General features: G+C 40.3%; 1 long non-coding RNA gene across 4 annotated transcripts in view; it reads left to right on the top strand.

Moving 5' to 3' along the window:
* Positions 1-25360, top strand: part of LOC149458393 (uncharacterized) — a 401858-nt gene that overhangs the window by 328948 nt on the left and 47550 nt on the right. For all 4 annotated transcript variants that reach the window (XR_016313457.1, XR_016313453.1, XR_016313454.1 and 1 more), the window contains one exon: positions 6486-6633. This is a non-coding gene — a long non-coding RNA (uncharacterized LOC149458393). The remainder of the gene's footprint in view (positions 1-6485; positions 6634-25360) is intronic.

The raw sequence follows: 25360 nt of genomic DNA, 5'->3' as shown, positions 1-25360 counted from the left end.
GGGCAGTGGTGTCTATTGCAGGGAACACCGCTGATTGGGAGAGAGAAACTCTTCTGTTCCGATCAGCGTGTCCTGGAGCTGTCAGGGAACTGACAGAAAGCACAGCTACTGCAGCTGTGCCCTCTGTCAGCGATTGCCGCGGATCGGCGGGACATAGCCGGTAACGATCGGGTGTGAGGCGGCGACTGACATCCGCGGCTGTGATCAGCGGGACAGGTAGGGCGGTGGCGTGCCTCACCTACCTGTTTTAAAAACTACAGTGGCTGGGCGGCATGTGGTTAATGAAAAACAGTAAGCATTTGCAGTTTATTAGATTGCTAGGTGACATGTTACATAATTACATTACTGATATATTGATTATATAAATTGGCATGCTATATAATTTACTCAGTAAGGTAAATCAGATAAAGGATATATCACTTTTATATAAATATGTCACACTCCACCTGTCAATTTATTAGTTTGAATATTACACTCTGCATATTATACAAGACAAACAGTGGTAAAATTGAAAGCCCAACTTCAGCCAAACATGTTTGCTCTACATATGATAGAGTAGAAAAGGGGTATTATTATATTATTATTCAGGATTTTATATAGAGCAAACAGTTTGCGCAGCACTTTACAAAATGAAGGTAGACGTTAAAGTTACAATACAATTTGGTACAAGAGGAAACAGAGGGCCCTGCTCGTTAGAGCTTACAATCTAGGAGAGTAGCATCTTTCTCTGTTTTCTATTGCTGTCTCTATCATTGTATTGGAGATTTCAACCAACTTCCTCTACTACTTATATCCATCACAAGGACAGCTGTTGAGGAATTTCCAACGTGGGAATACAACAATAAAGACTTGACAGAAGGTCTAATTTTTCCCGTTTCTACGAATAAAAAATTGTTGTTTTTGTGTCCTCTTTCAGGGAAGTCTAACATGTCCACACTTCATCCAAAACAAAATGATTAGGTTCAAGCTAGGGTTTAAGAGAGAAAAAAATTATTAGAGCTCTGACCAACTTAGTATTTTAACATACTTTGACATTTTTTTATGTCACTTTACGTTTAAAGTATATGTCCAGTTAAAACTGGAATAATTTACCCCCTCTTCCTGTCCCGTTGAAAGTGTTTAACTGGAATATTTTCCTGTTTAACATGAAGTGGGAGTAACTCAAAAAAACCCTCTGTGAGATTTTTTTTCTGCAGGTACTCCTTTTGCAGCCTTACCCTCACCTCTTGTTAGGTGAAACTTTTGTCAGCAGGATGAAAAGCAAAGGTTAATGTCTCTTATGGAGCTCTGAATAGCATACAAAAAACAGAATACAAATGCAATCCAAATCTAAAATCTTTTCCCATCCTCTTCAAAACTAGAAAAAAGTTTACTTTTTACATATTCAGGCATGGATAGGTCCCACGATGTGTAGCCACAACAGTGTTGTGAAGCTGTTTGGGCCTGCAAAGACTGAATAGATTGAACTATTCTATATGCATGCTGACAATATCCTTTCTCACTACAGCCATTAGTAAACAGTTATCTTCAAAGTACTGGTCCCAAAACTCCAACCCTGCTAGACTAGAGAACACATACTCCAGTACAAGACCTAGAGTGAGGAACAACAACCATCATTAGAGAAAGAATGGGAAAATGTCAAATTTGTCATCTCTAGCATTCTTGTATTAATGGGCAGCACAGTGGCTAAATGGTTAGCACTTCCACCTGGCTGGACTAGGGTCATTGGCTCAAATCCCAACCACGGCACCACCTGCTTGGAGTTTGCATGTTCTCCCTGTGCCTTCATGGGTTTCCTGTGGGTACTCTGGTTTCCTCCCACACTCCAAAGACATGCTCGTAGGTGAATTGGCTCCTGTCTAAATTGGCCCTAGTATGTGCATGTATGAATGGGAGTTAGGGACCTTAGATTATACACTCCTTGAGGGTTAAGGACTGATGTGAATGTACAATATATATGTAAAGTGCTGCGTAAATTGATGGCACTATAAAAGTCCTGAAATAAATAATAAATAAATAAATGTTTCTCATTCAGTACTGGTTGATGTCCCTGGGTTCTCAAGATATTCAGTGGTGCAGTTGCTGCCACATCTCTCTGGTTCTTTCTGATATTTATATGCACGTCCAGCAAGAAATCACACAGATTGGCAAGCAGCCCACTGGCACATTCACGGATGTTTATTTTAATTTCCCCAGAGCAAACTATAAAATACAGCAACCACATGAGTAAATACTTTGGATGTGCAAGGATTTGGGATCATTCTTATACACCTGAGGACTTACACACCGTAAGGAGAAGCAGCAGAAAAAAAAAATATAAAAAAAAAAAAAATAGATGGTGTATCATTATCAGCGTGCCAACAATGCCACTTAGACATTTCCCATTCAATGATACAAGGATGCATTTTACCAGAGGGCTTCTAATTGAACATTTTCACACAAAAATCAGGAACTTGTTTTGCCTAGTTGAAAAACTAGAGATGTTAGTCCCTTATTTAACAAAACACCTGTTTAAAGCTGCTCCATCCCATAGATTTCCTTTTAAAAAGTAACTTAACCTTTCTGGGCTTTCTGCATAGGGAGATCGATTTTCTCACAGACTATGCCTACTAATTGAGTTCTCAATACTCCCGGAAAACACAGAAATGTCAGTGTTAATTTGGCAAGAAGTGCTAAGACAGAAGGTAGACCCGCTATGATTTATTCAGTACTTGAGAAAGTGCTGTTCCTGGCAGCTTTTATTTTTTGCCTCAATTTGGCTTTATGTTTAGGTTGTCTCACTACCTTGTTTTAATCTTTTATCAACAAGGGGTATTTTGTGCCTTCAGACCCAGAGTTCTTTCGCTCGGAAAGTGTAACTTTTTTTTTCTTGAATGGATATAAAGTGTTTCGGCGCAGGGTAAAATTCAGTCCCTCTTTGTCCTTTTACAGTTAGAGAAGGACGGGACTGTTATGTCAAAACAATAATCATGTTAAATGACAGCAATCGCCAGCTGGGGTAGTCGGTGTGCTAGTGTTGTTAGTGACAGCCTGGCCACTGCAACTATACTGTACACTGCAGTTGAATGTGCATACTTTTGAAAATAAAATTCCTGAAAATGGGGGTGGAGTGGGGTGTGTGGTCAAATTGCACTTAAAAGTGAAGAGCCTTAAAGATAGTTCAGGAGTCTACAGTAAAATATAAAACAATATAAAAAAAGTGCAGCTTTATAGGCTAAAATAGACTTCCCCTACTAAGGAAAATATGTCTATAGGAGTCCAAAAACAGAAAAGAAAGCAATAAACTAGGACTATCTTCCTCTATAAATAAGTATTACCATGTGTATGTCAGGGGAATTAATACCTATAATAATATCAACAATTTGTATCCAAAATCTCTCACAAGAATTTGGCACACCCCAATAAAAAAACTAATGGAAAACGAATGTAATGCAAAACTAAGGTGAAGGCATAAATAATGATGTTGCTAAAATAACTCTCATGATAGCAATAACCCTTTCATTGCCAGATCTGTACATCATATGAACCTGACAGCAGAGGGGTTTATACACACAATCCTGGTTTATGTGCACTCCCCCCTCGCATGCGCCATTTGTCCATCTGTAGGCCTACGACCAGCATAGCGGGTGGGAAGGGAGCAGAGTGGACATGGGTCTGATCTCCTCCCCTTCTTGTTGGTAACCCAGAAGCGATGTGTCATGATCATGGGAAAGAATCTAATGAGTCTGCAATCTAATGCAGTGCGATCTTTACTGCATTAGATTCAGTGGAGCACAGAAAAGACATCCAGGGTCTTTTAGACCCTGGATCTCTCATTAAAGAGAACCTGTCAACATGAAATCATCACATAGGGAACTTTTTGTAAAAAACAAAGTTACACCCAGCACATAAAATCCCCCCCAAAAGAGTTTTTATGCCCCTAACCCCCACATAAGATTGTAAAAGCATGCATCAGTAGTGCCTCAAAAAGTCAATTGCAATGCATATCGCCAGAGTAGGAGCAATATTTCTAGCCTCTTCCATAACGTTAGACTGATGGGGGACTCTTAAAACATCAACTATGGAAAATATAGGGTATTGAATTTTGTCACCATTTCACGGGCGCATGCAAATTTAAGGTTTGACACGTTGGGTATCTATTTACTCAGTGCAGCCTCATACCTCATTTTTTATATTTTACCAAAAAAGCATGGTCATTTATTGCATTTGTGTGCCCCAAAATTAACTTTAGTGTATTTTTTACGGAAAATTTGCATTTCCTAGACCTTTGTGGTAATATCGTGTGATGTAAACAATTGGAACTTCCACTATTTTGTTCTCTAGGGTGTCTGCTTTCAGAAAATATAAAATCTCTTGAGGGTTTGTGCAATCTTTTGACCTAACATTTTTTTTTAAACGTGTGGAAAAAAACATAAAAATGGCCCAGCAAAATGGTTAGTTTAAAAAAACTGTTTTGGCTAAAACAAAATGTATATGCAGAACTTTTTTTGTGGTGGAACATGCCGGAACCGTGGCCATGGAGAGATTAAACAGCTGCAGCTTGATTAGGTGACGGTAGGTAGCCTGTCCTCCTCCTCAGCCTCCTGTTGACTGTTGTGTGCTGGCCTGTGGAGACAAATTTTTAGTTTTCTGGTGAGAATGCTACTGAATAGAGGTTGTGCTTTGCTTGCTGTGACTGTCTTTGATGCACTGGGCTGTCTATTTGTTGGACTGGTTTGTCTCTTTGCTGGACTGGGCTGTCTCTTTGCTGGACTGGGCTGTCTCTTTGCTGGATGGGGCTGTCTCTTTGCTGGACTGGTCTGCCTTTTTTGCTGGATAGGGCTGTCTCTTTGGTTGATGGGGCTTTCTCTTTTCTAGATGGGACTTTCTCTTTGCTGAATTGGTCTGTATCTTTGCTGGACTGGTCTGCCTCTTTACTGGACTGGGCTGTCTCTTTGTTGGAATGAACTGTCTCTTTGCTGGAATGAACTGTATCTTTGTTGTTATGAACTGTCTCTTTGTTGGAATGAACTGTCTCTTTGCTGGAATGAACTGTCACTTTGTTGGACTGGGCTGTCTCTTTGCTGGACTGAACTGTCTATTTGCTGATTTGGGCTGTCTCTTTGCTGGACTGAACTGTCTATTTGCTGATTTGGGCTGTCACTTTGCTGGACTGAACTGTCTATTTGCTGAATTGGGCTGTCTCTTTGCTGGACTGGCTTGTCTCTTTGCTGGACTAAACTGTCTATTTGCTGAAATGGGCTGTCTCCTTGTTGGACTGGTCTGTCTCTTTGATGGATGGGCTGTCTCTTTGCTGGACTGGGTTGTCTCTTTGCTGGATGGAGCTTTCTTTTTGATGGATGGAGCTGTCTCTTTGCTGGACTGAATTTTCTGTTTGCGCACTGGTCTGTCTCTTTTCTGGAATGAACTGTCTCTTTGCTGGATGGGGCTTTCTCTTTGCTGATTTGGGATGTCTCTTTTCTGGACTGGGCTGTCTCTTTGCTGGATTGGGCTGTCTCTTTGCTGGACTGAACTGTCTACTTACTGAATTGGGCTGTCTCTTTGCTGGACTGGGCTGTCTCTTTGCTGTAATGAGCTGTCTCTTTGCTGGATATTTTGAAATGTCTATTTGATTAATTTTTGGGGCTTTCTCTTTGCTGATTATATGGCGATATCTGTTTCCTGGATATTTGGGGATGACTCTGCTGTATATATAGAAATGTCTCTCTGCTGGATATTTGGGGATGTCTCTTTGCTAAATATATGGGGGCTGTCTATTGTTGCTGGGTATGGGGGGCTGTCTGTTGATGCTGGAGGGATTTATTCTTGCTGTAGTGGGTCTATTATTGCTTTTACTGCAGTAACAACTCACAGGGCTCATGCACATGGGCACTTAGATCTGTACAGTAGGGATGTTCTCGTGTGTTTGGTTACATGTCCAAACTTGCCTAATCTATCCTGCTGAGAAGTGTCAAAGCCAACAGCCAATCATAGGTGGCGGAGGCATTCCCTACAGCCACACGTTTACAAGGGCTGTCTATTTTTGCGGCTTTAGGGCAGGGAATTCTTCTGCCAACTCTATTTGTCAGTTTCAGTGACCTTACAGGATAGCTCAGGTGGGTTCAGACTCATGTCTTAACATACATGAGCTCATCCCTACTGTGCTTTGCAAAAACTGAGCATGTTTTGGTCCCTGTAAGTTACCAGCCATCTAGGTTATCATCTAGGTACAGGTTATGTGTATTTCAGTCAGGCATTGATTTCTACAGGATGTTGTCAGCTTACTGTGACTTGTGGGCACCCAAGTACACCCTTTTTTTTGCTGTATGGTTCAGAGCACTGGTGTAAATCAGCCGTTAACTCCCTTTTCAGCATGGTACAGTAGTTCACAACACAATAAAATTCCAGGATGCTTTGGGTCTGGTCTGAGGTCTGAAGGTGCATACATTGGGGCTAATCTGAGGTCAAAATGTGAAATTTTGCTATTTGTTTTCTCTCTCCTTTAGGATCCCTGTAATTAGAGACCCACAGCCTACAGTCTGCATACCTGCCTGACTCCTACATACCTGCAGCCCTCACGTGTGCACCCTTCCTTTTGTATAATTGTACATCCAATTAAACAGTTCCACAGGAATGGAAAGGACCCCAATAATGGTAAATATGTAACTAATATGTCAAGATGTTGAGCAACCAAGAAAACATACATGATACTATTATTTGCATAGAAATATTCTGATTAATACAAACTGCAAGTGTAATAAAATATAATGTTGTACACATTAAGAAACAGTTTGAAGCCAAAACCATTTATTGTTGGTGTGCACCCAGTAAAAGGACAGGTTTAACCAATATAGTCACCGTGTTGAGCAAGCAAGATAACATCCACAATACATCTAACTGCAGAAAACAACTCTGGTTAGTACAAAATGTACAGGTAATACAATATAATGATTTGCACACAAAAAGTAGAAACAGTTTTCAGTCAAAACCCTTTATCATTATTGGGGTGGACCCCAAGAGTTGTAAGGGTCTAAATAATATATTATTTGTGTTAAGCAAGCATGACAATTCATATAATACCATTAATTGTATAAAACTGCTCTAGCGAATACAAAATGTACATTTAATATAATATAATGCTGTGCAAACTTAGAAACAGTTTGTAGCCAACACCTTCCACAAAAATAAGATGCACCCTAATAATGGCAAAGGTATAACTAATAAAGTAACAGGAAACAAAATAAAAGAAAAAAAAAGTTATCAACACATTAAACAGCACAGCTTTCTATCTCAGGAGGCAAGTTTGTATTCTGAATATAAGCTGCTCAAAAATTGTATTTTTAAGAGACAGAAAAATGATAACACTTTCAGGGTGTGACTACTTGTTATAATGTATGTAAACAATACTATCTATATTATTATTGCTGCATGCTTGTGACTTGCTGGCAAAAATGTTTGAAATACTGAATTCTACAGATACCTTCAATGCTACTTTGAAATGTGTGACTTCTTGCCAACAGTAGATAGTGCATGTACCTACAAGTTTACAATAAAGATTAAGATCCCATGGACTCTTCTGAATGATGGAAACTGACTGCTGGAAAATGTAGGTTAAAAAACGTTTGTTTAGCAACGTTTGCATAATGTGTTTATGCGCATTTATGTGCGTTTGCGTTTAGAAGCGTTTTTTAAAGATATGCACAGGAGAACCTCCCAAATGCCCAGAATGCACTGGAAAGTGGTAAATTATTAACTATTTCAGACTGTTCCAGAGAAATACAGAGAGTAGAAGCAGAGACAACAGTATGTGTTGAAATTAGCTTAGGTGTCAGTTGCTCATTAACATTTCTTTTGTTTCCAAGGGTAGGAAAGGTGACTGGTGGAGTGAGTCATTAAGACCACTTGACAGGGGGTCTTCATGAAGAATTTGAGGTGTGAATGGTCATTAACATATCTTTTTTTTCCAAGGGTGGGAGAGGTCTGAGGTGTGAATTGGTCATTACAATGTGTGACAAGCTTCTTAGGAACATCCTGTTTTCAGTGTTTTGTCCAACCAAGTACCTTGAAAACGCTTTTCATGCATTTTTCATGATGAAAAAAGGCTCTGGACAGCATTGGGAACTGGAAGAGTTAAAAAAAAATTTCAGCTGCAAACGCTTATAAACGCGATTTGCCGCGTTTACAAGAGTTTTGCGTTTGAAACGCTGATAAAATCGACTGCTGAACGCAAGTTTTCTGCGCTCAAAAAATCACTGTAAACTCAAATGCCTGTAAACGACTGTAAGCGAAGATGTGTACATGGACACATAGGATGAGGTGAGTTCAGGGGCTGCTGAAAAAAATGCTGAACAGCTCCTAAACGTGAGTTTATCAGCTGCAGTGTACATGAGCCCTAAAACTACCAACACTCAGCACAACACTAGTTGCTTGTTACAATTAAGAGATGATCATGCGCAATCAGGTTGAAAGGTGTGAACCCTATCAACATCAGATGAGAGTACCGTATTTTCCGGCGTATAAGACGACTTTTCAACCCCTGAAAATCTTCTGAAAAGTCGGGGGTCGTCTTATACGCCGGTGCGAGCCGGGTCAGGGCGGCACTTTTTCGAGGGGCGGCGCGGCGCCGCCCCCCCCTCCTCCTCCGACGGACACTAAATACAGGGGTGGGCAGAGGGGCTGCTGTACCTTACCTGGCTCCGGTCCCACGACGATCCGGTCCAGGAAGCGCGGCTGCTCCTTCTTTCAGTTCGGCCGCTCGATGGTCACGCGGCCGCTCGGCTCCGCCTCCTCACCGGTGATTGGACGCCAGCACTGGAAAGGCACACAGCCGACCAATCACCGGCGAGGAGGCGGAGCCGAGGTGCCCCGCGAAAATCGAGTGGCCGAACTGGAAGAAGGAGTAGCTGCTCCTCTCCCCCACTGACACCAACGATGAGGCACTGTTCCTCCCCCACACTGACACCAACGATGAGGCACTTTTCTCCCCACTAACACCAATGATGAGGCACTGTTCCTCCCCCACTGACACCAACGATGAGGCACTGTTCTCCCCACTGATACCAATGATGGGGCGCTATTCTCCCCACTGACACCAATGATGGGGCACTATTCCTCCACCACTGACACCAATAATGGGGCACTATTCCTCCCACTGATACAAACGATGGGGCACTATTCCTCCCACTGACACCAACGATGGGGCACAATTACTGCCACTGATACCAATGATGGGGTGCTATTCCTCCCACTGACACAAATGATGGGATGCTATTCCTCCCACTGACACCAATGATGGAGCACTATTCCTCCCACTGACACTAATGATGGGACACTATTCCTCCCACTGACACCAATGATGGGGCACTATTCCTCCCACTCACACCAATGATGGGGCACTATTCCTCCCACTGACACCAATGATGGGGTATTATTCCTCCCACTGACACCAATGATGGGGCACTATTCCTCCCACTGACACCAATGATGGGGCACTATTCCTCCCACAGACACCAATGATGGGGCACTATTCCTCCCACTGACACCAATGATGGGGCACTATTCCTCCCACTGACTAATGATGGGGCACTATTCCCCCCACAGACACCAATGATGGGGCACTATTCCGCCCACTGACACCAATGATGGGGCACTATTCCTCCCACTGACTAATGATGGGGCACTATTCCTCCCACTGACTAATGATGGGGCACTATTCCTCACACACTGACACTAATGATGGGGCACCATCATTGGTGTCAGTGGGAGGAATAGTGTCCCATCATTGGTGTCAGTGGATGAAATAGTGCCCCATCATTGGTGTCAGTGGGAGGAATAGCACCCCATCATTGGAATACCATACTGAAATAGCATACCATATTGAAATCAAATCTGATGTTTTTCATTTTTATTTGGTGTGCGTTGGAAGAGGGGTAGTCTTATACGGCGAGTATAGCTTAAACCCTATATTTTAGCAGGAAAAGTAGGGGGTCGTCTTATACGCCCAGTCGTCTTATACGCCGGAAAATACGGTAGGTACACCTCAAATGTAATGTTAATAAGCAACAATATAAAATTACAAAGATAGCATATGCATGAATATAGACATACTGTATATAAAACATATATAGAACCCCAGAGGTCTGGGCTATAATCAATTAGTGGACAGTCTCTTGCTGACACAGCTGGCTGGAGTTAGGCTGCTTCTTTGGAAAGGCTGGGAACCTGAAATCTGCAAAAGAAAGCTGCCCTTCTTCTGTTGCCTACAAGTTTACAAATTTGCTTGAGGGAATGACATTATTGTCTGTATTGCTACTCAGGAACTGAAGGTTGTTGGTTGGGCCTTTTTCTTTTGTGACTGAGTAGACTGAGTAGGTGGCTTGTTTAGTTTGTTTCAAGACATTCTTTTGTGTAACTCAAGGTTGGCAGACAGGCTTCATTCCTCTGATGGATGTGTAGGTGGCTTGTTTAGCTTGTTTCAGGGCAGCAGTATAAGTCAATATTGTGTGGAGTGACAGGTGTCTGCTTTAAACATTCATTTTGCACTTAACCAAAGATGCCAGAGTGATGATATTGATGCTCTTTATTGTATATAAATATTATTGTTATTATTACTATGATTATTATTATAGAGAGGACCCTCTTAACCTCCTCGGCGGTATGATTCTTTCCGATTTTTTGTGCTGAAAGCGGTACCATTTTTTTGCATGGAAATATGTAGTTTTTTATTGTAGGCTGTAATTTTTAGGAATAACTCACTGAAATCTGTACGAACAATAGTCTATTAAACATTCCGGATATGATAAAATTTGAAACACAAAATCATAAATTATAATTTAATAAATAATCAAAAAAATAATAATATAATAATAATAAATTTAATTTAATAATATAATCAAACCAAAAACACTGAAATTTGAAATACAGAGGCAAATTCGCACATCGCTGAGCAAAGTCACAAAATCGTTTTCAGTGTCTGATGACGAATTTCCCCACTAATCATTATCACTCAATTCTGCAAGTGGTTCTCATTTACTATCGCTGTTCTAAAACCGCTTTTGACGTAAAGGGACGCTTTTTGGACGCCATGGACTTTTCTAAGTTTCCAGGCAGAAAGAACATTCAAAATGCAGGCAGGGCACAGGACAAATTACTCAGGACAAAATATATGTGAAATGCATTGAAACAGCAATGACAGCAAAAATGACATTTTTAAAAAAATTCAAATTTCCCGCTGGTTCCGGCGCCCGTACATCCCGACGTCACAGGGACCGGAACACAGAAGCCGGATGCTGGCATCGGCCGGAGGAGATGGCCGGGGACGCTGCAGGGGACACATCGCGGGAGCGAAGGACAAGGTAAGTGCTGCAGGGACCCCCAGAGCAGCGCCGCATGGTAAGCCCGAGTGTAGCTCGGGGTTACCGCTCTTGGTATAGAAATTTTACCCCGAGCTACACTCGGGAATACCGCTAAGGAGGTTAATGTCCGCATTGCTATGCAGTAGAACTAGTGTGTAGCACTACCCCTGTAGGAGTTGCTGAGTTTTGGGTCCCGCTATACCCCTACACAGCCAGGCAAAAAGTTTTTTCAATACAGAGTTTCATCCGGGAGACAGTAACCAGTCTTTGAGTTGTGTTTTTGGATTTTATTAGGGGAATTGAACTTGAATGGGGAAAGGGATGTATGGGATGCCCAAAGGGAATGGCAACTGAGGACAATCTCCCTATAACTATGTACAAGTCTCTTTAGAAAGCAAACATTCTCTTCTGGAGAGCTAGCCAGCATCTCCTGGTGTACCACCCCAGACCCCAGATACTCCTTTATCCAGCTGTACTGGGTGAATCCCTGGACAGGGGATCCAGTGCCTGTCACTTTAAAGGGTAAGACAGTCCTAGGTATCAGCTAATCCAGTTTCCCAATAGAGTGCTTTTTCCTTTCCTGGCCCAGAGGGTGTAGGTCTACCCACTGAGTTCTCTGTCTGTGAACTGATGGGTCGATGGCTGCTCTCAGGCCTTCTGCTGGGCTTCTCCTTCCCTACTGCACAGATGGTCCTTGCTCTGGGAGCTGATGAGGCCCTGAGCTTCCTCCTCTCCAGCTTCTCTGCCTGTAGGTGAGCCCCCTCCCTGGCTCCTGCTCTCTAGCCTCTTACTTCATCTTCCATCCAAACTCTGTTGCTGCTGAGCAGGCTCTGTCACATTTGAAGGCTGCCCTGGCCCCATACTAAGCCTCCTGCCAAGGTCCTCCAAGTGTGCAGGCCAGCCCCTCCTCACCCCTGCCCACTGCTTCTAGAATCTTCTCCAATCCTATGATAAAGTCACATGATGAAACGTGTCAGGATTGGTCCACATGAAATTGGAGGTAGCTGGGACTCATCTCTTACCCCCCCGCTAGAAGTGACATTCCAAATAAAAGTCCCATGCTCCAAAGCAAGAAAAAATGTGATGAAAAATTATATATATTTTCCAGCGTGCTCGTATCATCTGTGATAGATCAATTTTCACCCACACTCACCAAAAGTGGATTCCCAAGCTATTAGGCTTAAAAATCAAAAAAGCACATTTATAGGTGGGATGTGGTCTCCACAGGTGTATCTCAGTTGGTGAATCTTCATATCTTCCAGAACGATCCCTCTGAGATCAATGAAAAAAATGCAAAAAAGAGAAAAAAATAATACTGTAATACTGCATAGTATTTCTCTTTTTTTCTTATTTTATTTTCTTATTATTTTTTTCATCGATTTGAGAAGGATCATTCTGGAAGATATTAAGATACGCCAACTGAGATACACCTGTGGAGACCCCATCCCACCTCTAAATGTGCTTTTTTGATTTTTAAGCCTAATAGCTTGGGAATCCACTTTTGGTGAGTGTGGGTGAAAATTGATCTATCACAGATGATGTGAGCACGCTGGAAAATATATATAATTTTTCATCGCGTTTTTCTTGCTTTGGAGTACGAGACTTTTATTTGGGACTTATTTGGACTTTTATTTATTCATTTTTTAATGTAAAAATAATTTTTTTGCGCTGTGTTTTATTATAATATTTTGATGTTTTTTCATCTTTTGAACAGCAGCATTTATTAATTGTGGTTTATTTCTTTGGTGAAAGTTTTCTTAAATTTCTTGGAAGTGACATTCCGCCCACAGTAGGTTGGATGGGAAAGACGCCAGGTGAGATGCCTGTCACACGTTATACCTAGCCAATGCGGGAGTGTACATTTTTTGGCAATTGACCTATGCTTGTCTGTGAGTACCTTACTGGATGATTAATAAATTGGTGTATTAATGGTAATACACTATTACTTCCTCTATAAACTCTCTCCCTGGAATGGAGTATTATTGAATAACCATCCCTTTTACTGGATTGATGCACTGTGGTCAGTTGATAAAGCTAATATGAAGGAGGAGTAATTCACAAACGTATTTGTTTATCAGTTACAAATAAGCCACACTATTTGGTGAGTGGCAGTGAATAGTGGGTGACCTATGTGGACCTGTGGTGTTTGAAATCAGAGGCAGGGGGGCCCTTCCCACTGCTTGTAAAAGCGATCCAGAAGCTAATTAGCTGCTAGAATTGCTTTTAGATGAAAGCCGACCACCATCTGAAAAAAGCGATACCAGGATGATGCCTGTAGCTGCAGGCATCAACCTGGTATAACCACTCAAAATCCAGTGACATACCAGTACGTTGCTGGTCCTTGTTGGGCATATACGTAATGTTCTCACTGAAATGCATGAAGCACATTATCATCTCATATCTATATCTGGTCATGGCAGCAAAGAACATAAACATATGATGAATCCGGTCTGTGGACCAATATGGCTACAATTCATTCTTTTTTGTAATGCCCATGTTGAGGGTTAGGCCCAAAAAAGTTTTACATTCAGAAATCATGATAGGTTTCCATGCAAATTGTCTGGCAAGAGCTGAATTTGGGTGGGCGGCAATGTATTATTGTGCGTATAATTTGCTTTGGCCCACAATCAATTGATACAAATCTTCCATGAAAACAGTGAAGGAGCTAAGCGATAGTGCTGACAGCAAATGGGGATGATCCTGCTAACACAGCATTTTTGGGGACACTATACTAAGTGAGCACTAGTATAGTTCTGTTCATGATCAATATATTAATCTGTACAAACACTATACTAGTAATGGCAGTGATCAGTGACCTATACTGTGAGTGCGACATTGTGTGGGCAATCTAATGCTAGCTGACCCTGCTGGGAGGGGCACTAAGTGACCCTTATGCTATCTGATGTCGCTAGTGGCAGTAATACAGTGATCAGTGAAAAATTCTATATACTGTTACTATACTAATGGTACTGGCTGGGTGACAGGGGTGATCAAAGGGTTAACAGGAGCGATCAAAGAGTTAAATGTGCTAATCTAACGTGTGTAAAATGTAGTACTCAGTATGGTGTTCTTTCTTCTCTCACTGGAATGACAACCGGGAGGGGGGCATCAGGGTATGCGCGCATGCGCGCTCACACCTGGAAATAAAAAGCAACGTAAGGGTATGTTGCTTTGCCCAGAGCTGCTGCTCGATCAGCAAGTAGTTAAAAAATAAAAACCTAAAAAAATAAACAAAAAAGAAAATTCTCAATATTTTATTTTTTTTAACATTCTGTTTATTTTTTTTTTAACTTTGAACTGTCAGGAATGGGTAACTTCATGACAGTTCAAAATACTAGTGATTGGCTACAGTTAATCAAATGGTAGAGGGTGCTGTGATTGGCGCATGTACCATGTGAGAGCTGTGGGCCAATCACAGCTCACCAGGAAGGAAGCAAAGCTGTTATGAAATAGATTGATTCATAACAGCTTTGCTAATATGTTCAGCAGGTCCCAATCACTGAGATCTACATTCCCTTGCATCCAGTGGGGGGGGGCACGCTGCGGGCATGTGGCACCCCCCTGTGTTAGTACAGCCTGAGCTGCGTACCAGTACTTCGTTCTGCCTGTACATGCCGCCTACCTGCAGTGCAAGTACTGTTGGCGGTCAGGAAGTGATTAAAAAAAGGGGGAAATAACAAAAAATAAACAGGAAAAAAGATAGAAAAATGGGAGAGGGAGAAACCAAATTTACTCATAAGGGAAGAAGGGTGTTTATAAGATAGTGAGCCATGTGACTGAGAACTGAAAAGGCTCCTGACATTCAGAAATCAATGACAGGCACATTTGACCAGCCGTTGACTTCCTTCTGACGTATATTTGCTCTGCTTCAGTGGGCTTTGCATTCTCATGTTTGGGAAACCGAAACCCACTCAAAATGAGCACACAGATACTAATAGTATTTGTAGTGAAGGATTAAAAAAGAAAAAATATTATAAATAGATAAGTAATGCAAAATGTCTGTGTCTTATGAGAAAAGTTGATGGGGATGATGTTTAATGACAAAATCCCACCCAACTCGATGCACTTGCCATCACCTGTTTGGATTGCATCACTGACCAAGACGTGAATTGTAGAAGAGACATGAGGACATAATATGCTGAATAGCTCCATGTAGTACAGCGAATCTGCTGCAAGGTCCCAGTGAGGTGTGATGGGGAAGACTGCGGTTTGGATGAGGAAGCAGATGGTAACTTTCTTTGCTGGAAACTTAATAGCTAACAGCAGTTAGAACAAATAGCAGAGGAAACATATATGTCATAATATTATGTGTGATGGAAGTGTACTATGATTTTATGATTTCATTTTTCTGTTTATCTGTAATTCGTCTGCCAAGTCTCTCAAATAAGCTGCATCCCTGTCTTCACTGCAGTTTTTCATACTAAACTTCCCATTAACTCATATACTATAAAAGAGGACAACAAATTAAATGGCAGATATAAAAAGTGAAAAGCTACATACCTACATCTGCTTTTCTGTATTGGATGCACCATTTGGAAGGGAAAATGTTTTAATAAAATCATTTTTTTTTTAGAAAAGAATAAAGGCTGCTATAGGCCTCAGCTGGTTCTGATACATGATAGCAGGGCAAAAAGATAGTTGGATGGTAACCTACCTTCTCTTCACTGTAGTTAAGCAGTACAGCTTGAATACCGGCTTGCCTCTGGGCTTTTACTGGACAAGGAAGGAGAGACAGAACAATGATCACTTTGCTTTCTACTCCTATAGGCATGTACAAACTGTTGAATGGAGGCAGCATATAAAGTAATCTGGTTCTAGGCGTTTTAGATTTTTGCCTCTCTCCAGGACTGTCATTTTTTTTGATTAGAGGTCCTTTCTCTAAACTGTTGGGAACTATTTTGCAGCATTCAATTCAGAAATGGCTGCAGCTTGCAATACAAATTCAACTGTTCTTAAGCCTTAAGTTTAATATTTTTTAATCAAGAATTCAATGTTTCTGTAATTGATTTATTGTTTATTCTTCAATTGTGTCATCTTCTAGTGTCACATTATATAACCCTTTAAACAGAAATGACATCTAATGAGATCATCTAGGCTTTTTTAGTTTTAGCCACATTTGATGTGTGAAATAGCAGATCTACAGTGTTAGAATCTTATAGATGTTTGCTTACCTCACCCATTTGTGAAAATGGTTTTATGAGTGGCCCTCTGCACAGAATTCACACATTGGCTTCATCTTACTCTGTCGCACTGTTTGCCTAGAGACATTTCACATCTCTTGACATCATCATTCCTAAATGTAATTGATGTCATGTCATAGTATATTCCCCAGCATGTACAAGTCACTGGCAAAGCAGATTTTGAAATGACTCTAACAGCTATTTTTTCATAAAGATAAGAGCAATTGTGTGGATCCTTCAACAGAAAGTAAACATTTTTGAAAAAAAAATCTGCTCACAACATTATAGTCACGTGCATTAAAGAGTGATCTTAAGCAGAACTCAAAGAAACTTTTTTTTTTTAAATTAACGTATATGTGAAACCTCACATTGTAAAACAACCTATTCGGTTTAAAATAGAAATGCAGGGCAAAATATTATATATTTATATATATATATATATATATATATATATATATATAAATAAACTGTATAATATATATATATATAAATATATAATATTTTGCCCTGCATTTCTATTTTATATATACCGGTATATAAAATTTTATTTATATATAAATAAACTGTATAATATATATATATATATATATATATATATATATACACTGTATTATATACAATATATATCTACATACTGTATTATATACAATATATATTTACATAATATATATATGTCTTATAAATTCCTTTTTTCTTTTTCAATATTGTTATTGGAGAAATAATCACAGAGGAATTCAACATGCTGCTCCAAACGTACTGTATAGAAGAACTGTGCATTATCCAGTAACAAACAGCACAAGTAAGGGATAACATAAGAGATTGTGTACATAGTAAGCAATAACAATAGCAGCACTGTGTGCACATGTAAGAAGTGTCACATAGGATAAAAAAAAAGGGAATCGCAGCAGGTGTAAAGATATCTGCAAAATCGCATCCAATATAGAGGGCGCCTGATGATCATAATAGTTTGGGGCAACCGTTGCTAGAGGGCAAGGTGGCATTGTGTAAATAGGGATGGTACTACTGGCTCAGGGAATACACAGGGAAGATACATAACCAGGCATTCACTACTGATTATTATTATTATACAGGATTTATATAGCGCCAACAGTTTACGCAGTGCTTTACAACATAGGGGCAGACAGTACTATTACAATACAAATGAATACAGGAGGATTCAAGGGGCTCTGATTAGGTGTTACAGTGAGAGCAAGAGAGAGAAGTTGGAGGGAAGTAAAGTAGGAGACAAAGAGAAGGGGGGGGGGGAGGGGTATGTCTCCAGGGGGATGGATAAAAATACCTTTTTTCTCTTTATTTATAAGTGATCCAATAATCATAGTTTCCAGCTGCATTGGGGGCTTAGAGAGGTGGAGGTGGAAACTGCAGGGCATGGGGGGGGTTGGGAGTTATCAGGAAACAGAGGAACAGCAGTACACTGATCTTCCCTGTGAATGGCTATGCAGGGGGTGTGTCAACACAAGTCTGACCACTGAAGGACAGGTATGCTATGTTCCCAAAACAACCAGAAAACTGACAATGCTGTAATAGATGTGCTCTCATGCCTAGATTGGACAGTTTGAAATAGGAAATCAGGGGACTGGCAGGATCACCATGTATTTCACACAAAGGAAGCAATGCAAAGAGAACAGGATAGTTTTCAACACAAGTAGATGGTAAACACGTCAGGTGTATGAAATGCTGGAGTAACAAATAAATTCAATCAGTTATTTCTCAAAGATAAATGTGGTTTACCATCACATTGTATTGTTTTTAAATCAGTCTCATGTTAGCTGATATTTTTAAATTGCTCTAAGTTCTGTGGCTTCCAGTGCCACCACACCTTGGAAAATGCACCACGCTACGTGACGGAACTGACATATCCTGAAATGTGCACTGAAAGTGTAACCCCCAGGTACATGTAATTCCATTCACTTTTCTATTACTCTGTTTTGTGCCTCTAGAGTATGATTAATGAATTGTGCTGTAAACATGCTAGTTAGTGTTTTCTCATTGTTATATTTTTCCAGTGGGAGCTGAGCTCTTTTAAGCATAGCTGAATCACCTTAATATAAAATACACATGTATTATGTTCAGAAAATGTGATGGCAGTGATGGGCATAATGGAGAGCTTTAATGGTCATAGGTACGCTGTGTGTCCCTTGTTAAATGTTTTATAAATGCTTACTTGAATCTAATGCTCTTCAGGCTAGCATTTGTAATCCAAGGATAAACAATCACCATGTGGCTAATTCAGTATATTTACATTATGTTAAAGCAGAACTCGTCATTTTTAAGCTATCAAAAGATAAAATAAAAAAGCAGAGTTTGCTGCATTACTTTCTTTAAAGCCTGAGCTGTCCCCTGAAGTACATCTTTTCTACAACACGATGTCCTCAGCAGGGGCGGACAGACCATTTGGAAACTCGGGCACTGCCCGAGGGCCCTGGGTCAGTAGGGGGCCCCATAAGATGCCCCTGGTACCTTTTTCATAGGCTTTTTTGAGTTTGGGCAAGGACACAGGGGCCCCATGATCCCCTATTGCCCGGGGGCCCCATGAGTTGTCAGTCCGCCCCTGGTCCTCAGCCTTCCAAATGTATTGATAGCCAGCATAGTTTAACTTGCTTCCTCTGACACCTGGCCATCATGGGCCCATACCCAGCTTGTAACTAAATATGAAAAGATAAGCAGCGCACTATTGAGCTTATCATTTTTCATTCTGCTTTCTTCTTCCATCATCATTTTCTTCACAGAACATGAATTGAATGGCTAATTGTTCTGCTTCTTCCTCTCCCACTCTGAGCTCTGTTTTGTAAGGGATGTGGGACACTGGTACCAGGTCAATGTCAGGTAATTATACTGCTTGCATTTAAAATACATTTAATGATGTTTTAATGCATACAGAGCTCCATTATATTGTGTATTATATACCTACCTACATTAAAATGCCTAGAGTCCAGCTTTAAATATATAATGCAACTCAATAATTTACTTTTAATATTTTGAATCTTGAGAAATGGGCATTAATGTCCATATGTACGCTCTGTGTTTTGTACACACTGATTTTTTTTTAACTAGAATTAGAAGAAAGACCATTTAAACTAGCATTAAATTCAAGAAAAAAATAATTATAAAATCTAGTCATGGCAGCATGAAACATGGAAATATAATTATCGGTGAAATGCAAAACTGCGATACTTTACAATGTAAGAAAACAATACCACATTTTATGCAAAAACATAAGTATTTAAGCAAAATAAGCCTAGCTCAACCAAAATGAGAGGCATCAGCAATGCTTTGAGGGCATCATTGAAAGTACATAGAAGCAAATCTTACCCAAGTTCAACTGCAATTCATTGCATGGAGACAAGAGACTGGTTCACTGGCTTAGGTGTTCACTCCTCACAGCATACGTCCACAGTGTAGGTAGCCTGCAACTTGGAAAGTTTGTTAATGTAAATCTTTATTGGTTGCATAAATACAGGATCCACAAAGCTGACGCATTTCGGCTTCACAAATCCTTACTCATATCATTGAAAGTACACAAAGTCCTGCTGTTCTCACTGATGCAAAAAGTCTCTGCTACTGGTCAATTCATAACAAACTCCAATTAAGAATTTAGGGACAGCAGATGATATAGTAGTGTAAAATTGGCCGGCATAAGGACATTTTTAATGAGAGAGAATGAGCTGAACTGTTTTAGAGACAAAAGGGTAGATTTAATAAAAGCAAATAATCTGTTTGCTTTGTAAAGAAAGTTGCACCTTGCCAGGGAATTTTAAATACATTTAAATATGGTAAATGTGATGAAATGTTACTTTTTAAAGAATACCCTATCAGTTTACAAGACAGAAAATAGCATTTTTGTTTGGATGATGGAAGTCAGCAGAGTTTCACCTCAATCACTAAGCCCTGGGAAAAATATCCTTGCAAAGTGCAACTGCCTTTGCAAAGTGAATGGTTTATTTTCATTTAGTAAATCAACCTCAAAGAGTAAAGGCAGGTGTTTTACTACAAGAATTAAAAGGCTGCAGATGACATAATAGTGTAAAATTGGCCAGCAGCAGGCCTGTTTATTTAGCAGGGTTAGCCCCAAATTTGCTAGAGACAAAGAACACAGGCAGTAATTTTACTATAGGGATTAAGATACTGTAGAGCAGGGGTATCTGGTGGCCCTCCAGCTGTTGCAAAACTACAAGTCTCATCATGCCTCTGCCTTTGGGAGTCATGCTTGTAATTGTCAATCTTGCAATGTCTCATGGGACTTGTAGTTTGGCAACAGCTGGATGGCCGCCAGTTTGACACCTGTGCTGTAGAGGATACACCAGTGTAGCGTGACATTTTAATTCAGGGTTAACAGGGCTAAAGAGTGTATGCCTAACTTTTATTTTTACTAGGGGGTGCCGTGGATGTTCTTACTGCATACTGTTCTTAAGCTTAATTTTATTTTTCTTGCAAACAATGCAGCTGCGTGCTACAAGGCAAGCTCCAACAACAAATGTTCAGTGGCAATGATTGCTGTGCTTTGAGCACCCCAAACTTAAAGCTCGACTCCAGTAATAATCCAATTTATAGGTTTCCAGCAGACAAACATTCTTGTTCTCTTGGGAAAACCTTGCTGTTGTGCAGCATCTCCTGCTAAAGTTTGGCTAGATGCCAGAGGAAGTACGGTGGGAACCGTACTTCCTGGCAGCTCTAGATGTAAGCACTACAGGTCTTATAGACCCTAATTCTATGCTTGCACCTGCCCAATCTTCTCCCAACCAAACACAAAACATATTGCTCTGGGCTTTCTTCTGCCCAGAGCTGGGTTGTAAAGGACCCATAAAATAAAATAAAAATAAAAAAAAGAAACCCCTTAAAGAAATATAAACCTCTGAAACAAATGCATACTTTTTTAAGGGACGTCATGTGGCAAAAAACCCCCAAAACATTTTTACCTAAAATAAAGCGCATAGCAGCATAAAATGGAAAACAAAGCAAAGTACCTCCAAAGTAAATGGAAACTCCAAAATATCACCCAGAAACAAATCTAATGCTAGAAAATCTAAAAGTGACTGCTGACCTCAAATCAACTAGAAAATAGATTTAACCACTTCAATACTGGGCACTTTTACCCCCTTCCTGCCTAGGCCAATTTTCAGGTTTCAGCGCTCTCACACTTTGAATGACATCATGCAACACTGTACCCGAACTAAAATGTTATCATTTTGTTCACACAACTATAACTTTGTTTTGGTGTTATTTAATCACCACTGGGGTTTTTATTTTTTGCCAAATTAACAAAAAAAGACCGAAAATCTTAAAAAAAAACCCCACGTTTTTCTTTGTTTCTGTTATAAAAGTTTGCAAATAAATAATTGTTCTTCATAAATTTAGGCCAAGATGTATTCTGCTACATTTCTTTGGTGAAAATAAACCAAATCAGTATTTATTATTCAGCCTGTAGGAAAGTTATATAAAAACTATGGTATATATCTGAAAATTGATTGATCTTGAAGTACTGACAGCCAATCTAATTTCTTGAGGCCCAAAAATGTCAGAACAGTACAGATATCCCCCAAATTACCCCTTTTTTGCAAAGTAGACAGTCTGACATATTTCATAAGAGGCATGGCGAGTTTTGAAGTTGTTTTCATATCACACTATGACCAAAGTAGTATAATGTTACCATAGTAACATTGTACTACTTTCGGGAAGTGATCAGTATTTTTTTAATATACAATTTGATTACTTATAGCAAAGAATTTCTTTGCTATAAACAAACATTTAACTGAATGAAATCGATTCATTCAGGTTTTTTTTTTGTGATTAGTTGTGATTGGCCATGGCTAATCACATGACACAGATGGGCTGTGATTGGCCCAGCCTGTGCATGTGATCACTGTGACCATTCACAGCTAGACACACTTGTATACAATGGATGGCATGAAAAGAAGACATCTATCGTATACAACTGTCATGTGACCTGCCGTGATTGGTCACAGCAGGTCACATGGTATTGGGAACGGGGCTGGTACACAGATCTGTCATCAGCCATGTCCAAGGTACACAGTTGGTGACAGATCTCACAACAGTGTGGCCCTGTGGGCACGCGCAAAGCTTGATCCGGGAAGGACGTCATATGACGCCCTACCGTAGGGATGAGAGGCTCGCCTGACCGTCATTTTACTATGGGCTGAGCGGGAAGTGGTTAAAAAAAAAAAAACTTAATGTATATGAACAGAAAAGCTGGAAAGGGTTTGGTTGCCCAAAGAGCTAACAATTTTTTAACTGACCCTAATCCCTCTCTATGTGGCTTGTCCCTTTTTCTGCAGTAGCTTCCAATACACTGACACTTTGGCTTATGCAAAAGCCCATCTACTGGTCTGTCTAAGCCTGCTGGCCATAGTGTAAAGTCATGCATTGAGAATGGTTTACAAAAAATTTACAAAATTTCTTCCAGGTCAATTTGCACATACTGCAAATCTTGAACCCATAGGATTCACCTTGAACCCATGGTAGCAGTGAACCAGAGCCTCTAAGCAGTCCTTCCACTGTCCTTTGTCATACATCCTGATCCCAAGTCAAGTAGTATAAGTATAATAAAAGTGACAAGCATTTATATTAGATCCAAGCTTTGTATTTCTGTGCATTGCTAAGGAAGTTAGCTATGCACTTAGCTATAGCCTGGGTCTTTGCTACAGGACTATAGGCTAGAAAATATCTGTAGAGGAGGATTCTTCTACTGATGCCAGGTTAAAAAGAGGATTCCCAGATTTGTCTGTCTTCACTCTGCTTTTCTTTCTGGACTGTACCTCGACTTTGAAAAAATGAACAAAACACAGATGAGAAGATAAGTTAAATAAAATCTTAGTATCTGAGAAAAGCCAGGATATGTGTATGAGCCAGGGGCGGACTGACCATTTGGAAACTTGGGCACTGCCCGAAGGCCCGGGGTCAGTAGGGGGGCCCCATGAGATGCCCCTGGTACCTTTTTCATAGGCATTTTTGAGTTTGGGCAAGGACACAGGGGCCCCGTGATCCCCTATTGCCCGGGGGGCCCATGAGTTGTCAGTCCGCCCCGGCACTGACCTCAGCAGAGCAGTGGAAATTCATTTCCTTTATTTTTGTTGCCATCTGCCAAACTATTGCTAGAACGTGGTGAGAGCTGACCCTGAAATTTATGGAGGTAAAACAGTATATCATGGGTTTTATGATGCACAAAAATCTCACTTGTATACTAAACAATACACACTTAAAATAAGTCCGCCCCTGGTATGAGCAAAAATACCTGAGAATTAAAGTGGCACAGTCTTTGTAAACAACGCATCTTTTTAAGCATCACTTATGACAATAAAATAGTGAAAGAAATTCTTGCATGCAGGACCATTGTTACGCTTTCAGAAAATGCACAAAACCACCCATTGCATAGAAGTCTACAGCAAAGCACAGATAACCCACATAAAACCTTAGGGTACATTGCACTGCACCCATGGTGTAGGAAAACAGAATTGCATCAGTGTGAAAGCACCCTTAAGGTGATAATAAGTGCTAGCAAACACAATGAGTGCTCATATTTGAACATTTACACATCTTCCAACTTTATAAGAAAAGAAAATAAGAGCATAGGAGAAAACAAAGGAGTAACACACCATTAAGAAGCATGCAAATCCAGAACAAACATTTTGTGAGGTCCAAGGACAGTGGTAACCAAGTGTCTAGTCATTGGGAGGAATGAAGAACGAAATCATAGCAGAAAGTTTCATCTGCCTATAGGTGATTATAGTGTAAAAAGTGGATGGTGGTCTACTGCATCCATGACTTGATTTAGTGGTCTGTGGACAATAGATATTTGAAAACCCTCTCCTTTAAACCACACAACACTACTTAACTCTAATTTCTAATTGTTTAAATCCTGATAACTGCACATCAGTGCTCTTTGTGCTGCATTATTAACACCCCTGGCGTTATTCCCGAGTGTAGCTCGGGGTATAGTTTCAGTAGCGGTAACCCCGAGCTACACTCGGGAATACCATGCGGCGCTGCTCTGGGATCCCTCGATAACTTACCTTGTCCTGCGCTCCCGCGTTGTCTCTCATGCAGCGGGACACTGCTGGGGACTGGCAATGTAATCTGGTTCCGTCCCCTGCAAGCGTTGGGAAGTACGGGGGACGGAACGGCGGGAAATTTGAAAATGACAAAAAGTGACATTCACTAAAATCACTAAAATCACATAGTAAAACATTACTGTATCAAACCATTTCTCATAAATTTTGTCCCGAGTGCTTTGTCCTGTGCCCTGTCTACATTTTTACTGTTCTTTCTGCCTGGAAACTGAGAAACGTTCACGGCGTCCAAAAAGCATCCCTTTAGGTCCAAAGTGGTTTTAGATCAGCTAGAGAACAGCGATAGTAAATCAGAACCACTTGCAGAATTGAGTGATAATGATTCGTGGGGAAATTCGTCATCAGACACTGAAAACGATTTTGCGACTTTGTTCAGTGATGTGCAAACTTGGCGCTATATTTCAAATTTCAGTGTTTTTGGTTTGATTATATTATTGAATTAAATTTATTATTATTATATTATTATTTTATGATTATTTATTAAATTATAATTTATGATTTCGTGTTTCAAGTTTTATCCTACCCGAGATGTTTACTAGACTCTTGTTCGGACAGATTTCAGTGAGTTATTCCTAAAAATTACAGGCTTACAATAAAAAAAATACATATTTCCATGCAAAACAATGTACCGCTTTGAGCACAGAAATATGGACATAATCAGACCGCTAGGGAGGTTAAATAAGCCTAGTAGCATGTGATACAGTAAAAGAACAAATCATTTCTGATGTTTTCTTATCCTGGC

This window comes from Staurois parvus, unplaced genomic scaffold, assembly GCF_062004578.1.
Source record: "Staurois parvus isolate SC_StPar_1 unplaced genomic scaffold, SC_StPar_1.0 ptg000287l, whole genome shotgun sequence".
Taxonomy (NCBI): domain Eukaryota; kingdom Metazoa; phylum Chordata; class Amphibia; order Anura; family Ranidae; genus Staurois; species Staurois parvus.
This window is presented reverse-complemented; position numbering and strand designations above follow the sequence as displayed.